At 36.2% G+C, this 17549-nt stretch overlaps 1 protein-coding gene and 1 long non-coding RNA gene across 4 annotated transcripts in view; one reads left to right on the top strand and one right to left on the bottom strand.

The window, feature by feature from the left end:
* LOC139822659 (uncharacterized) overlaps positions 1-7085 on the top strand; it is a 32174-nt gene extending 25089 nt beyond the window's left edge. The window contains exon 4 of the long non-coding RNA XR_011734571.1: positions 842-7085. This is a non-coding gene — a long non-coding RNA (uncharacterized lncRNA). The remainder of the gene's footprint in view (positions 1-841) is intronic.
* The window catches only part of LOC139822657 (TOX high mobility group box family member 4-B), a 209346-nt gene that overhangs the window by 166203 nt on the left and 25594 nt on the right, over positions 1-17549 (bottom strand). The window lies entirely within an intron of this gene.

Below are 17549 nucleotides of genomic sequence, written 5' to 3'. Positions count from 1 at the left end.
AAAGTGGCTAAAAATAGGGTTTTTCGCATTTTTGAGTACGGCCCACCATTCCAAAAATCTGAAAAAATTCTAATACATGTAGAACACTAAAATATACAATTTTCTAGAGTAATTAGACCTGCAACTATCAAAGAAATTAGAAAAAAATTGATTCAAATATTTATTTAATTTTTTTAGGTTAGATATTCAACGCGTCTAAAGCTAAAAATAAATTGTGTGCTAAGTACTTTTTATAAGCTATATTCTCAAATTTTTTCAAAATTTTTAACGTGAAGGAACCGGAGAAAAAAATAATTTTTGAAAAAAGCGGTTTTTTGGTGCCACTAGGAAAAGGAGGGGGGATGGATAGTCGGAAAAATCGTAGAAAATTCTTTTTTTAGTGTACTTATGCAGATCCAAAGTCATTTTTCCGTTTCATTGGCAGTGGCATTTTGCCTATCTTACTGTGGGGTACCCTTTCATTATGGTCATGATATGTAGGTACATTACTATTTCCTATATATTTACGCCGGCTATGTTTTTAAACCTCTACAAACATATCTCAAATATTCCATGTTCCGATTAACAATTCAATACCTATTATCTTTGTATATTTACTAATTGTAAGTCGTTTCATAACTTATTGTTAGACTTAATGCTTATAATTAAATCAATAAATTCGTCGCAAATTCATGTATCTTTATCGAATATTATTGCAAAAAATGAAAAGACATATCTAATCGCATTTTGCATATTAAAAAACAAACAAATATACGTTGTCTTTGTAGCATTTGATTTATATAATATATTATGCATAAAAAATATTAAAGTAAGATTATAAAAAATAAATATTTTATTGTAGAAAAGAAGAAAAAAGGAGAAAGGTAAGCAAAGAGAGAAAGGAAAGAAAAAAAGAAGGAACATAGGAGTTATAACAGATAGAAGTAGAAAGACTCAAAGGGAAAGAAATGCTTTATTTGAATGAGACAATTGAATATCTCAGAAACTAAGGTCAGCTACATGTAAGAGAAAAAAATTATGTACTTCTATTTAAATTTAAAAAAATAATGTTAACCTTAAAAATCTTCAAGAAAAATAATCTTGGAAAAAAAATTTCCCTACATTATATTCGTTCTTCAAAGCCATTCAAATTACGACTGAAATATTTTTTTTATATTATTAATATTGTAAAAGTAAGTAGCTAATTAAGTGTTCTATTTCTAGTAAGACACCCAGTATACTGTACATTAATTATACAGAATGAGCAAAGGTATCGGACCCGAAAACAAGATATTTGAGAAAAAAAGGTTACATACAAAAGTTGTACGGTTTCAACAAACGGCGATACCCAATTAACCTTGAGCGTAGTTATAAAGAAGATCTCAAGGTCAACTTTAAAATTTTTTATGAAAACTCCCAATTTTTATTTAATATATGTTGTTACGCTCGTTGCGCGTCCGGCGCACTTTCTCGCACAGTCACTCACGCGCGACGCGTATTCCGGCATTCACACAGGAAGAGATAACTCGGTTTATGAAAAAGGAACTTGTTTATTTGTTAGCTCAATACAATAAGAGACTCGAGCAGACACGTCCGAACGAGACAGAATCCCGGAGCAGGGACCGTATTCTCGAGCCTGCCCTAATGATTTTCGTATGCGACTTTCTATTTGAAAAGCATTGAATTTCGCATGCGAGTTTCATGAAAACGATTCAAGAATAGGGCCCCAGAATCTGGAATATCGTTGTCTATAAACAACCGTCGCTAAGGACGATTCGCGACTTCTCTACTACCGGACTTCTCTACGACTTGCATGAGCGCACGGCACGGGCGCACAGCATGGGTGTAACAATATATTTGTAGTTGACCTCGAGATTTTTTTAAAATACTATAACAAAATTCTTTTTGGTTAAATACTTTCCGAAATATGGGTTGACAAAGTTCAAGTATATTGCTGGCACTAACATTGCCCCAGGTGTATGTACTATGTACCACGCGGAGATTGCAGGTCGGATTCACATCTCTTTTGTGTGTGTGTTGCTGTGTGTGCACTGTGTTCGTGCGTGTGCGCGTTTGCGCGCGATGATAATAATTATAGCAGATGTTCGAATTGCCTTCCTTTCACCGCTTGACAGTGTGCGAGCTTTGAAAAAAATCTCTGACATTTCTTAACATGTTGATGGCTATTAAACTCATTTCGTCAGTTATTCTTTGTTTCAATTCTTCGACGTTTACGGGTGTTGTTTTACGAACTCGATCTTTTAAGAAGCCTCATAAAAAAAAGTCAAGTGGTGTCGGGAGATCCTGGAAGCCATTCAATTGTTTCTCGTTTCCCAATCCACCTGTTCGGGAAGGTTTTATCCATAACAACAACCTTAATTCGTACTCTTAATTCCTTAATAGCAGGAATAATTTGTTCAAACCAGCATATAGCTTCGTACTTCTCGGAATTGAGATTTTTATGGTGGAAAAATATTAAATAATCTTCGATTATCCTTGTCTAGACATTGACTTTTTCAGGATACTGAGATTTGTTATCTTTCATTCAATGTGGATTTTCGGAGCTCTAATATCACAAATTGTGACGATTGACATTTCCATGAAGTTCAAAAGCAGCTTCATCGGAAAAGACAATGTTATTTGCGAAGTTAGATACATTCCGCGAGCCTAAATTAGTTCACAAAATTCCATTTTCTGGCCAAAATCTTTCTTGCAACGCTGAATTGTTCTTATAACTGTGGATTTTAAAATTGGATTTTGCGCATTAAAAATTGCATTAAAGAGATCACATATCTTAATATGACCTCTTAATATGACCTCTGTTTATTCCCATCAACACATCCTGCCACCAACAGATAAATGTTCTGTTCTCTTTTCAACAACTTAGCCATTATTTAAATCTTATACAAACGTACGAGAAGTAAGTCAAATTTGTAACTGTTAGGTATTTAGTAAGCGAAAATTATTTCTGACTTGTGACAAGCCTCTACGCGAAGACGTAAGATGCTCGAACTCAGGAACGGTATTGGCTCGGAGCTACGAAACAAGAGAAGTGGAGATAGCAGTACGGGCATGACCGCCGAAGCCAGTGCTCTAAAGTGTAAACCCTTCGCAGCCCTAACTTAACTCTCCGCACTCAGGAATAGTCCTGAACGCGGGTAATTATTGTTTCTTCAATTGTATTGGAAATAACATACATACACACAAAAAAGGTAAATCTCCGAAAGTAATAAATTCTTAATCCAAAAGGAGTTTTATTGCTTTATTAAGAGAAACAAGATTGACATGTTATACAATCAGTTTAAAAAAAAATACCATTTACGGACCGAGCTGGATCTTGATAGCCTAATAATAGTTCTGTGTATTTTCAAGCACACGAATTTCCAATCTACTACGCGCTGATTGTTTGTCGGAAATGTACTTGGAAATACACAGAAATAATATTAGTCTACCAAGACTATCCAGCTTGGACTTAAATGCCAGAGTTTTATTGTAGTATTTTGAAAAATTTTCGAAATCTCAAAAAAATCGGCTAAAAAATGGAAGTTTTCATTAAAAATTTTAAAGTTGACCTTGAGATCTTCTTCGTAACTGCGGTCAAATGGGTATCGTTGTTTAATGAATTTATTGAACTCTATAACTTTTGTATATAACATTTTTTTAATGCCTTGTTTTCAAGATATTTTACAGGTTCGATACTCTTTCTTCATCCTATATAAAAAGTTATTTAAATCTGCAATGTAATACAACATATAATTTTTTAATAAAAATTAATGCATCAAATAAAATAATAATCACCTTTAATATTTTCAATCGGCAATTTTTCTTCCAAGAACAGGAGAAAAATTTGTCGAACAAATATTGCATAACATTCCTTACACACAAGGAATCATTATACTACGTGGTCCACTTAACTCGAGCATCTGCAGTATCTCACTTATTTTTTGTGAAACGAGAACTTATTTTTGATGATACAAAAGAATCTAAGAAAAAAGTTGCACCGTTCGAGAGGGCAATTATGATGACAGAAAAATTTTTTTTAAGATCATTTTTTTAGATATTTTGGAGACCTATGACAATTCAAAGAACTATGACAACATGATCTTCAAATGATCTAGAACATGAAAAATTATGTATGTTTGAAGAAAACAGAAAAGTCAAAATTTTATGCGTTTTTACACAAAAATTTAATTTGGGTTTAAGTGTTCAACATCCCATAACTTTAAAAATTATGTTTTTAAAAAATAGTGTTGAAAATTGAAATAAAAATATTTAATGCAAAAAACTTGGCGCTGCTAGAACTCGGAATATAATAAGATAATGAAAACAAATAACATTTTTAATTTAGATCTAAACATGACACATGACACGTATCGTATACGCTTATCATATTTATTTATTTATTTCGACTATACTTACAGTTCGTCTAGCAGTGCCAAGTTTTTTGTATTAAATATTTTTTTATTTTAATTAAATATTAGGTATATCCACTTAAATTTAAATTTAAATTTAAATATCTTCTATTATCTTGGTGGATTTAAAAATGCAATATTTTGTTTTAAGACTACGTTATTACTCATCCCTTGTGATCATAATAATCCTAAGTTTTCCATCCATAAAATTACGGGAAATAATTTCATTCTTTTTTCAAAATTCTTCTTTTCTCTCGCTTACGTTCTCTCGCTCTCACTCCCTCGCACACGTTCCCTCACTTTCACTCCTTCGCGCTTCGTTCACGCTTTCTCGCTCTCGCTCTTCCTTACTTTGGCTCGAATAGTTTTTCTTTTTCTATGAAACGCTACATAGTCTGATTGTGAGTCATCTAGTGATAGAAAGAAATATAAAATAATCTTCCTCCTGGCCTGATTTACCTGCTGGGTTGATAATAACACGCAAGCGATTCGTCGGAAATATTGCCTCTCATTGTCAGTCTTATATACGTGCATACAGATACGGTTTTATAGGGACGTTGACGATATTGTCAACAATTTCTTTCAATGCAGCAATGAAACTTTACTTACTAGTGCTGCATAGTGCCGAAAAAGTGAAAGTCTTATGTCCCGATTTTGGACATGGTGCTGTCTGGGAAGCGTCTCTCAACTCGATGGTTTGGTGTATAGATACATGGTTTGTGTCTTGCTGCGCGTAGACACTATACCGTGTCTCTTGATTTGTAATTTCTAGACGCATGCTTCTCCCATGCTTCGTCGCGTGTGTACCAATTGCAATTGCCACATGACGTTGAACTGTCTCTTCTCGTCGAATCGTGCAGATGCAAACTGATTCGCAGACTTTTATTAACCATGCAACCTTTAACATGGGTAAAATTTACCCAGACCAACTTTTAAAACGTTATCGTTCTTAAAATATGAAAGATTAGCAACACTACACTAGGCTTATTATAGTTTATTAGTTTCTGTATTGAAAGACATGACTCAGCTGCTTTGTCACCTAAGCGTTCTCGACAAGGAAAACTGCAAAATTTTATTTGGGTAAATTTTACCCATGTTTAAAGTTTTCGTTCAAAAGTTTACTTTTAATTTTACCTCATATATAATAAATGATCTCTTTTCCATTTTTCTTAAATTTAAAACTTGGTTGTAGATTAAAGGTTTGTCCAAAAACGTAACTGTTCTGCTGATATATAATATGATTGTTATATAATATAATCTAATACAATATAATCTAATATAATATTAATATAATATAATATTAATATAATATAATATTAATATAATATAACATTAATATAATATAATATTAATATAATCTATTATTAATCTATATCTATATCTATACTAGTCTATACTATTATATAAAATCCTTACGGGTGGTGTATGTTTGAACGTTAATAACTTGAAAACTATTGGACCGAATTTTTACCACAAGTACATGAAATAGGGCTAGAATTTTCCGGGGAGTACTATAGAGTGTGTAGTTTTTCGTTACCGATTTTCTGGAAACCGATTTTTTTAATTTCTCTAATTCTTACGGCTAAAAAAATTTAAAAAATCGGTTTTCAGAAAATAGATAACGAAAAACTATACACTCTATAGCACTCCCGGAAAATTCTACCCCTATTTTATATGGTTTTAATACAAATTCGGTCCAATAGTTTTTAAGTTAAAAACGTTCAAACATACACCACACCCGTAAGAATTAGAAAAAAAAAAAAAAAAAACGTTATTAACTAAAAAACTATTGGACCGAATTTATATTAGAACCATATAAAATAGGTAGAAATTTCCAGCGAGTGCTATAGAGTGTATAGTTTTTCGTTATCTATTTTCTGGAAACCCATTTTTTTAATTTTTTTAATTCTTACAAGTGGTGTATGTTTGAACGTTTTTAACTTAAAAACTATTGGACCGGATTTGTATTAAAACCATATAAAATAGGGGCAGAATTTTTCGGGGAATGCTATAGAGTGTATAGTTTTTTGTTACCGATCTTCTGGAAACCGGTTTTTCTAATTTTTTTAATTCTTACGCGAAATAATTGACCGAATCTCAAAGAATTATATATGAAACAGGGATAGAATTTTCCGGGGAGTGATATAAAGTGTATAATTTTTCGTTTTCGATCTTTTTAGAAACTGGTACCAAAATTTTTCCAATTTTTCGGGAATTAATTGCCCGAATTTCAAAGAATTGAATTTTGTGATATAAAGTGTATAATTTTTCGTTACCGATCTTTTTGGAAATTGTTATCAGAAATTTTTTGAATTTTTCGGGAAATAATTGATCGAATCTTAAAGAATTGTATATAAAACAGAGGTAGAATTTCTCGGGAAGTGTTATAAACTGTATTAGTTTTTCGTTACCGATCTTTCAAAAATTTTATTAATTTTTCGAGGATGGGTTTAATTGCCACGATGTGTATTATTTTTTGATAACAATTTATTTTTTTATGTAGGATAAGTTGTTTATTTCACATATTATATGTGAACAGTCACTTCAATTCGTGGCTTTTGTGACTGTCGCGAGTGATAGAGAAGTTATTGGAGTTTTCTTGCAATAACCTGCAGTTAAAACGAGAGAAACAACTTATTCGATTTTTATATAAATAAGATTATCATTGAGGGAGAGAGAGAGAGGGAAGGAGGAAGAGAGAGAGAGAGAGAGAGAGAGAGAGAGAGAGAGAGAGGGAGGGAGGAAGAGGGAGAGGGAGAGGGAGAGGGAGAGAGGGGAGAGGGAGAGAGGGAGAGGGAGAGATAGATAGATAGATAGATATTTATTTATGCCATAGTCAGGACTTTAGGCAATTAAAAAAATATACAAAAGAACGCCGTGTACATGGCAGTAAACACAAGGCCGCCGTGTACATGGCAATAACAAAAATATCAAAAAAATAACATAATAACGGTGAACAAAAATATCGAAAATGACATGATAGTGGTGACAGTGTGTGCACCAATCTCGCAGACGAAAGAAACAAAATCGCAATAATTATAATGAAATGACAACTAGAGTGACTAACCACGTGAGGCAACTAGATTGGATAAGGATTATGCTCAAATATTGGCAAAATTAACGCAAAATGTAAAATGAAGTAGCTTAAAACTAAATTACTGACTAAGGCGACTAGATTAAATATGACCCGTGTTCAAACGCTTGATTGCCCCAGAATGGAAGCAGGCACAGAACCAGACTCAAGGGAAAAGATGTGGTTGTGGAGCTTTCGTTTGAATTCAATGATAGTCGATGAGGACACAATCTCTGAAGGAAGCGAGTTCCACAAATAGATACCCGCGAGATGGAAAGATCTATGATATGTTTCCGTCCTATGGGTGGGAATTTGAAATGCGTGCTCCACTACCAGGCGTGACGAACGTCTGATCAAGGAATCGGGTTTGATGAAAATGTCGGAAAGGTAACCTGGAGATATGCCGCGGGATATCTTATACATCTCGATTCCCAAGAAATAGAGTCGTCTGTTCTTTACGGACAACCATCCCAGTTGGTGACGAAAAGGCGTGATATGTTCGTCGCGTCTTAAATTGAATATGAAGCGAATCGCACAGTTTATAAGCCTTTGCAATCTAGTGTCAAGCTCGTCGGTGACATCATTGTACACAAGAGAACAGTAATCCAGCAAAGGCCAGACGAGTGAGGTCACAAGTTTCTCACGAAGTTGACGAGATAAGGAGTTTTTGTGAAACTTGAGCTTGTATAGCGTAAAGTGGACTCTTTTGGAGATATGGGAGACATGGCTATCCCAAGATAGATCAGATCTCATAATGACGCCCAGATTTCGCGCTTCGGTAACGTAGGGAATCGAAATACCACCAACGGAAATAAGAGGAAGGTCATTGAGGTTGAGTTGTTTGATATAACCTTTGCTTCCAAATATTAATACCTTGGATTTGTTGAGATTGAGGGTCAGTCCATTTGCAGCCGCAAATTCAGAGACAATATTCACATCATGCGCCACAAATTGCAGCCCGGCATTTAATTGACTTAAGAGGCACCTGCGATAAATTTGCGTATCATCGGCAAATATCAAATGTTCTGTGAACCTTAGAAACGCGCCGATATCATTGATGAAGAGAGAGAAAAGGAGCGGTCCAAGGACAGATCCCTGCGGGACGCCAGCGGTGACAGATAGCCATTCTGAGAAGACGCCCTCCAAATCCACAACTGCTTGAAGACGACCGGTGAGGTACGAAAAAATTAGTTTCAAAGCTTGATCAGAAAAGCCTAGTTTCCTAAGTTTGGTAAGAAGCAAATGATGGGAGACAGTGTCGAAAGCTTTGCTGAAATCAAATAGGACAAGGATCAACACTTCGCCTACATCAACGCCATACTTGATGTCGTGGAATAATCGCAGAAGGGCAGACTGAGTAGAAAAACGCTTGCGGTAGCCGGATTGTCGACTGTCTAGAATATGATGAGATTCAATGAAATCGGTAATCTGGCGATGTAGAATCTTTTCGAACACCTTGGAGAGCTCGCATAGGTTGGCTATGGGCCTCGTGTCGGAAGGAGAGGCAGGAGATTTAATTTTAGACAGTGGGCGTAGAATGGCGCGCTTCCACAACGACGGGAAGTAACTAAGTCTGAGACAACTATTAAAGAATGAAGTGAGTAAATTACTCACGTGTGGCAGTGCCAATGCGATAGCATGCAGTGGAAGGTGATCGCAACCTGAAGCAAGAGAGACAGAAGATGAGGAGACAAGAGAGCATAGATCATCAGCGGTTATTTGTGAAAAACTGAAAGTAGGATTGTCAGGCTCTATGGATGAAATGATGTCAGAAAATTGAGATTGAGTACAGGAAGGAAAGCAGTTTGAGATGGATGCGTAGTGAGCATTGAGAGTATCGCGTGAGAAGTAATTCAGCGGTGAGGATAAAGGTGATTCGATTAGGCCAAGATTAGTGAGTTCGCGCCATAGCTTGGATGGATTGGAAATCGCGGTTAATCTGGTCATGTTGAAGTGCTCTCTAGCCTTTCTCATTTCTGCCGTGAGACTGTTCCTGTACTGCTTATAAATATGAAAATCGAGAACAGAACCTGATCTTCGGGCGATATTATATAGACGGTTGCGATGCCGAATACCACGTACGAGAGCCTCGGTGAGCCAAGGTGCCGAAGGACGATACACACGAAAAGTACGGATGGGCGCATGGATGTCGAGACTAGAAGCGAAATCTTTGGTTATAGTACTCAGGATGCTGTCCAAGTCAGGCTCACTGAGGCTCTCAAGGCCAAAGTCTACCACGAAAGATGAAGACAGCAAGGAAGTGAGAGTTTCCACATATCTGTGTTCGTTAAACTCCTTGTAGCTACGACGGGTCAATGTTCGATCCGCGGGAGACTGGACGGCGAATAGATACGTGAGTTCTATAAGGTCGTGACCATTGATAAAGGGTGCATCCGACTTTCGAAACGAAGAGACCTTGTCCAAGCTATCGACAATAAAGACATCCAACCATGAATCGGAAGAGCGAGTATGATAAGTCGAATGCGACTCCACAATGTTGAGCGACAATTGCGAGACTATGTCTCTGAGGTGATTAGGTTCATATGATGAGGAGAGGAGATCACAGTTTAGGTCGCCCGAGATAATGATATTCTTATAATTATGAATAAGCGAAGTTAGAGCATCAAGAAACCTACTGAAATTTTTACCCTTCGGTCTGCGATACATCGAGGTGAAGAGTAGAGGTTCGCAAGCATCGCCTCGAATGTCAAGAACGAGGAATTCGGGTTCATTAGAAAAGGACGACGGCGACGACGCCAGGACACGAGCACGCAATGAGTCGTGGATAAAGCAAGCAACGCCCCCTCCCTCCCTGCCCTCCCTGTCCACTCGTAACAGACAGTAACCTGGGATACGAACTAATTCGTCAGAAATGTGAGAGTGGAGCCAGGTTTCCGAGATCGAGATAATATGAAAGAAATTAGACATTAAATGAGCACGGATTGACTCGATATGGGCAGGGAGGGAGCAGGCATTGAAGCACGCGATACGGAGACGACCACGCGAAGCAGGAGGACCCACAGCTGCCGCCGAGAGTCACTGGAGCCTCTCGAGATCGGCCTCAGAGGCGATAGAAATCGGCGGCTGGCTGCGGTCCCTGCGGACAAAAACACGCCCGTCGCTACTCCACACATGCGCGAACGACAGCTGCTTCGCCCTGACTCGCGCTTGGCGCAGCAACTTATAAGTATGAATCGGGAGCAATTCATTTACAAAAACGTTGCCAGGAATGTTAGTCGAGAAAACGTCGTTGATAGGCAATCGGCGCTTGCCACGCATGATCCTAATGATGTGGTCACGAATCTCGCGGGACTTGAGCGCGACTATGACCGATCTGCGCCGACCCCCAACGCCAGCACAATCTACGACAGGGGCGGACGCAGATGTAGCGTCATGATCTGAGGACGCAACACGCGCCGCTACATCGCGAGTCTCAAGAACGTCGGAAGTAAGCTGAGGAATTCCCAGCGCACGAAAAACACACGCGACAAGCTCACAAGATGATTCAGTGAGAGACGATGGGATTCCGGAGATAATAAGATCCGACGTTCGAAGGACGCGCGACGCAGCAGCCGAGTCGCCCCCAATCTCCTCGCGGGCACGCGGAACAAGCTGAGCGGCCTTTAAAGCCTGGACATCTCGCGCCAGAGCAGAGCTTTCTTGCTCAAGCTTGTCGATGCGCTGGGTGTTATGAGCGACAGTGTCCGCGATGAGACTAAGTTTGTTCAATTTGTCGTTGATCTCCTTATTTGTGCGTCGCTGCTCGTCAACAAAGGCAGAGAGTTTAGTGTCCGAGTCCTTCAGTTGCTCACACAGTCTCTGGAGCATGACTTCAATTGAGGCGCACTCCCGAGACTGAGCCTGCACCTGAGCGCACGATGATCCACCTAAGAAGTCAAAGGCATGCGCACCCACATCAATAGCCGGTGAAGGAGGGGGGGGGTCGAGTGAAGCCAATAAAGATTTGCAGCAATTATCTGCATATCTGGTGGCTGCATAGGGTTTAATGCAGCCGGGATGGAACACCCTCCTGCACACCCCGCACTCGAGTATCTGGTTGACAATCGACTTCCCACACTTGGCACACGTGCGCGATTCCATGCTCGGTCCAAACTACACGATGCAGTCCAAGTTACACGATGCGAGAAGTCAACTGACAAGGACTCACGATATGCTCGCACCGTATAGGCGCCGGTAGAGGCAAATCGAGTCACGATACTATCGATCGACAACCGTCGATATCGACGCTGAACCGAACGGCACTCCAGGACCGCAAGTGCAGGAAAGTACAGATCAAGCGGCAGGCACATGCGCAGAAGAAGACAACATCCTCCGTGGAATGATTCTCAGAAATGGTATAGCAATAATGAGAAACACTCGTCGCGAAAATACCTGGAATTCGGCGAAGCCCGATGCGTACCAATAACAGCACGTGACGAGCAACAAAAAGACTTGCATAAACCTGCAACAAAAGAGCCCGAAGGCAGCTTGCGGCAGAAATATATCCAGTTGAGATAGGAGCAACACAACGGACGTGCACACACCGTACTCACCAGAGAGAGAGAGGGAGGAAGGAAGGAGGGAGAGGGAGAGGGAGAGGGAGAAAGAGTGGGAGAGGGGGGGAGAGGGAGAGGGAGAGAGAGAGAGAGAGAGAGAGAGAGAGAGAGAGAGAGAGAGGAGGGGAGGGAGGAGGAGGGAGGAGGGAGGGAGGGAGGGAGGGAGGAGAAAGGGAGGGAGAGGGAGGGAGAAAGAGGGAGAGGAAGAGGGCGAGGGAGGGAGAGGGAGAGAGAGAGAGAGAGAGGGAGGGAGGGAGAGAGAGGGAGAGAGAGGGAGAGAGAGAGAGAGAGAGAGAGAGAGAGAGAGAGAGAGAGAGAGAGGCGAAGCCCGGGTAACCTGCTAGTATAATAGAATATTAATATAAGATAGGAATATAATATAACCTTGTCTTTTTATTTTGAACTAAAATGTCTTATCTTCTTATAATAAAACATTTTGAAAAAGTAAAATAGAGTTATTCACTAAATAAATCTATAAAGTCCTATTCATCTTTTGTTCAAAAAGACCTATTTTCATTTCGTAAAAAAATATTTTTTTTCAACAAATCTGCTCCTAGATTTTCTCAAAGAACTAAATCTTTTTCTTTAAAATCTCGTTCTTCTCTCATTCGTTTATCGCTTATTGCTAAAAAGTTATAATTTCTTTAGAGAAAAGTGAATTTTAAAGAAACATGTTTCGTTTTTTATTATAACTCTTTTTCACTTTATTTAATCGAAAAAATATTAACAGAATTATCTTCCTCAATGTTTTCTACACAATTAAAAAAAAAACATTAAATTTTGATCATCGGATGTTATGAGCAAATGACAATGCGAGGTAAAATTTACTCATGTTTGGAGTTTACGTAAATTTTGGACGTTTAAAGAAGTTGAAGCGGTCCTGTTGAGTCAATTGACGGTTTAGAAAAAAGTTTTTTATTAGATCATTAAAAAATCTGTATTAGTTATCATTTTATTTTCCATACGCTGCTATTGTATAAAACGTATAGTAAAAGTATCATATTATGGATCTTTATATTTTAATTAGCTAAAAACGAAACACTTTTTCGCCAATGCCAACTTGAAAACTTGTAGTATTGCTAATTATTTCAATATAAAAATGGCATGAATATATGTTTTGCCATTGATAAAATGAAATAATGATTATTACTGGTAGCTCCCTTGACAATTATATAAGCTGTCGATTTTTTAATAACTTTTCGTTGATTATATTAAATACGATTGAAACTTGGCAACGTTGCACTTTTGTGAGGTTGGTAGCAGTGCTCGCCTCTGTGTTGAGCCACGTAGCGGCAGTTGCTAAACGTAAACATGTCCGTGAATTTTCTGTCATTCTAGGTAAGGTTAGGGTTACATTGCCAACACTGCGTTGCCACATCTATCTATCCTGCTCAGTACGAGAGGAACCGCAGGTTCGGACATTTGGTTCACGCACTCGGTCGAGCGGCCGGTGGTGCGAAGCTACCATCCGTGGGATTATGCCTGAACGCCTCTAAGGCCGTATCCTCTCTAGTCAAAGGTGGTAATGATATCTCTAGGAACTATCAACTGCTGTTTCAGTCTAATTTCGATCGCTTTAACTCGTAATATATTTATTATTAGGTGGTGAATACGTGCTTTTTCCGTTCTAAATGTTTGCATTAATTTACCGTACGCGTAGGCACGTTTTTTGAGCGTTTATCTTTATTAGATATTAAAGAAAATTGGGATCAATCATCGCCGCCAACGCTTTCTCCATATAATCTTATGTAAAACGACGCATTTTTGGAAACTAATATCTCAGCTTCTGGATGGTAAATAAATCTAAAATGAAATTTATTCCACACATGCGGTATAGATCCTATACTATCATATACATATATTTTTTACAAACGGAAATCTTTAATTGACCAAACTGCTTCAACCTCCTTAAAGTTCTCTTAATTATTATTTCATTAATTATTACAAAATGGTACAGGATTATTTGATTCAGTGCTCTATCTGCCCGCAAAAAGTGATCCGCGAATTATGAGGTACTCTGTATATCACAGGTTACTGAATTGAATCCTGATACCAGCTACTACAATTTAATAATAAAAATATACAGTTCTATATAAAAAATATCAAAATACCTTGAAATCTCGAAAAATATCCTTGAAAAAATTGTTTGTTTATCATAATATTTGTGTCTACGAAATAAATAATGTTTTCCTTTATTTGTTCGTATTATTAGAAATAAGTCAAATATTTAAGGTGTTCAAGTTAGATGGGACATTTTTTATATACGAGGGATAGCCAGTAATTAATGATACAATCGAAATAGAAGAGAAAAGGAAATCATTGCCGCAAACCTCCTCTTCTTCCCCCTACTAATATTATCGCATCAAACATACTCCCGTCTATTTAGTTAGATTATTTATTTGCACTTGTTCTCTGGAACGTTTTTATGTGTTTTGTACATTTAAAATGGATACATCAATTTCAAATCCTGCCAAACGAGCCAGAAATCCACTTGGGTCAAGAAGAAGAAAAAGAAAAAGAAGAAAAAGAAGAAGAAGAAATCCTGCCAAGTGAAGCGTGTTCTATTATTCGATTTCTAAGTTCGAAAGAAAAAGCTCCTGCTAAAATTTATCAGCAAATTGTTGGTATGTATGACATTATTATTAATAGATAGAATGTGTAGCAAAGTAGGTAATGTGATTCACAAGAAAGAACAGATGTTTATGATAAACAAAATACTAATCTAGGTTACATTTGATCACCAATGATTTGATTCAAAGAATTGACGGAAGAACGTGCTGACAGGCATATAATGAAATAAATTGCATTTTATGATCCTTAAAAAAATTATTCAAACATTATTACGTGACTGCATAAGCAGGCAGAGTCTATGACACCTGAATACAAAAACTCATACTTTCGCTCAATCAGTGAACTCTATACTCTACTGGAATGAGTAGAATGCTTAGTACTATGTTAAAAAAATCGACCTGTGCACGGTAGAGGTAAAGAATAGATAGATTAAGTATTAACTATTCCTTTAGTATAATTATAGTATACAACCTTTAGTATAACTTTAAGTATAACTATTCCTTTCACTGTGCCTAGTAATTTTTGATTGGTCAACGACTTTCTATGACTTTTTCTACAATCATCTGACTTTACTAACTTAATAAATCCTAGTATATGTGTAAATATCATTATATTATACTAAGGTAAAGATAAATTTAAACACATAATATAGGTATTTACTAATCCATTAATTACATTTTCTGATATAATATAATAATGTAATGTACAAAGTGTGATAAATAGATAATAACACTTCTTGTAAGGAATAGAGCAGGATTAAATTAAACTGAATAGAAAAAAATCTCTATTATTTCGTAATTTTCACAATAATTAATAAAAAATCAATTAATAATGATCTGCGAATGAGTGTGTATTCGCATGATTTAGTGGTAAATGTAATTAACGTATTGTGAGGAAGAAACAGCCCAGCATTGCAATATGCGCGGTGAGACATTGGGAAGAGTGCGCGTTTAGCAACCACAAATAACATGTAATCTTGATATATTAAAATGAGAGATTTATATTTAATATCTCCTACTTTACGAAGAAACAACGAGACAGATAAGCGTATAAAAGAAATGGTTAAGAAGACCATAAGTGCTATAAACCGAGTTTGAAGAATAGGACAAAGAGAGAATTTGTAGGAGATTTTAAGAGGCGAGTATGGATGATACGATCACGTAGTAAAAAGTATTTTATGTATAGGGTGGAAAGAAATGTAAGGTGGTAAAGGATATCGGAATAACTATTAAATCATTAGAATTGGATTAGAAGAAGTTTTAGAATATAAGTATAAAAGATTAGAGAGAATTTGACTAATAAAATACTTGACAAATATTTTAAAAAATAGGAAAAAAATAGGAACAATTTTGGATTAATAGAAAAAGAATTCAATTTCCGCGTGTGCGCGTAGAAATAGAATGTCTAGGTAGAGGTGAAGAGATTAAGAGAGGAAGGGATTGATCATGGGTAAGAGTTAATTGAAAGAGATATGAATATTTAAAAGCAAGTGTATAGTTCAATGGGATAAAGAAATCTAGATATGGAAAAAAATTCGGAGAGCTATACACAATAAGAATTCCTGAATAGAAAATAAAGACAGAATGATTATCAGAAAACTCTATCACAAGATTTAGATATGGGAATGAAAAAATTAGTAGTAAGTTTTAATGAGGAAAAGAGAAGAATATCTGTGTGTGTAGACTATGTTAAAACGAGGTTAACAATTTAGAACATCTAGCAACAAGCGGAATTTCTTATTTCTTTTTGTATCAAGGAAATAAGAAGCAATACAGGTTTGGCGCAATTACTGGCGGAGAAAAAAGAGAAAATCAACTGGGTGAAGCAGATTAATACAAGAAAAGAGAATAAAACTAAAGAAAACTAAAGAAAACTAAAGAGTTTTAGAATATGGAAAAGAAAGAGCTATTCTAGAATAGCAAATCAATAATGTAAAAAAAAATGCCAATTATATATTCTTTTCGTAATAAAAATCTTTTGCTGCTTAAAAATATTTCTTTGCCTAACAACACATTTCAAAAAGAATGAAAACTTAATAATTTAATGGCATGAAGAAGAAGTAAAATCACATAAGACATCAAGTATACAATGATAACTATTTGTATATCAAGATGAATTCGACATAATGCTTTGTCGCATAGTTGTTTGCAAATTTAAAATAATGCACAAAAAAACAAACTATATTTTTGAAATCTGTATAAATTTCCTTAAATAATAGAAATTAATTGCATACATATTGGGTTTGTCCACTAAAGTAAATTGAAGACAATATACTTAATTCTCGCTTCGTGAGAGATAATTTGAAGTGCAAAAGATTAAATTAAAAAAATAACTATTTTTTTGCAGCAAGCAAGTTAATCTCGTTGGAAATAAAATTTATAAAGTTTTTATTTTTAAAATAAATAAAATTAGACTTTGCCCGATACTGATATATATTCCACACACCTGTTTTCTGACTACACGTCGCACATATACACATACACATACACATTCTCATAAACACATATACACGACATACATATGTTTATGTGCACGCACATGTGCGAATACAAACACGAAAAACGCCTGCATACACACATATATATACATCCATATACATATGTATACATATATATGTATGCATATATGTACAAACACACTCTTTTACATATCTAACATACATCTTTACATAATGTTTGAATATTTAAATTTATCACTTTAATCGCGTTTTTTAATGTAATTTAGGTAACACACAATCAAATAAGTCACAAATTATATTCTTGTAAAATATTTTTTTATTACTTTTATTTTATAAATATTCTTAAAATGGTCATGCCTATTGCAAAGCATCGAAAAAACTTTTTGCCTAAAAGGAACAAAGATCTCTTAGAAAAAAATATTTTTAATAATTGTTAATTTATTTATCTAGTGATTTTAGATAAACCGCTAATATGTAATCTTTATGTGCCAAGCACATTA

Source organism: Temnothorax longispinosus, chromosome 12 (assembly GCF_030848805.1).
Source record: "Temnothorax longispinosus isolate EJ_2023e chromosome 12, Tlon_JGU_v1, whole genome shotgun sequence".
NCBI lineage: Eukaryota > Metazoa > Arthropoda > Insecta > Hymenoptera > Formicidae > Temnothorax > Temnothorax longispinosus.
The sequence above is the reverse complement of the archived record's forward strand: the minus strand, read 5'-3'. Positions and strand labels throughout refer to the sequence as shown.